The following is an 810-nucleotide window of genomic DNA, read 5'->3' as shown; positions in this document are numbered from 1 at the left end:
TACTTTATATGTGTGTGTGTACCCGTATATTCATGCAAATTGTCAGTGCAACGTGTGAGATGATGAATGCCACAGATCGGCGATCGTGGGCCACACCTGCGCCAGTGAAAGGGTTGCCGAGTTGGGACCAAGTGTGAAACAAGACCTGAGCAGATACTTTGACAGTATATATTTCTGGGTCACATTCTACTGCTGGGCAAGAGTTGCGTGAGACGTCTTCTCTAGCTTTAGCTATAACTCCTATTTATACACACAAATACAAAGCATGCACGTATGTTCATATCTCGCTACCTCTATCAGTGTATCTCCTTTATCTATCCACATACTGCATGTAACTTAGCGTATTTATCCCCATACTAAAAGTCCACTAGAAAAGACCTTACCTCATTATTCAGTACCTTGTATTTTATTCGAAAACCCTGGATGATATATTACCAGCTTATTATAAAAGTTTCGCAGCATTTTTTTTACTTTATTGGAATAAAAGTAGTAGCAACAGAAATACTGACAACAAAAGGGCAGATATATCCCCCGACGGCGCTCTCGACAGGAGACGATGGAAGGCCAGAGTGAACGTGAGATGTTCACAGGTGTGCATCAAAATAAAATCACTCTTAGGTGCACGGTTGTAGAGCAAGTGAAAACAGTAGAGATTTACGATAAAAAACAGTTGAGAAATAGGGAAAACAATTGGAGTTTACGATACTCTCTCTTATGTAAAAGGGTCGCGTGGGGTATGGGGACTGGAGATTTTAAGGATCTCTAGGCGGGTGAGAGCCGTTATCTAAATGTCCATCTAGCAGCGCGCGC

This window comes from Penaeus monodon, chromosome 30 (assembly GCF_015228065.2).
Source record: "Penaeus monodon isolate SGIC_2016 chromosome 30, NSTDA_Pmon_1, whole genome shotgun sequence".
Lineage (NCBI taxonomy): Eukaryota > Metazoa > Arthropoda > Malacostraca > Decapoda > Penaeidae > Penaeus > Penaeus monodon.
Note: the sequence above shows the minus strand (reverse complement) of the source record.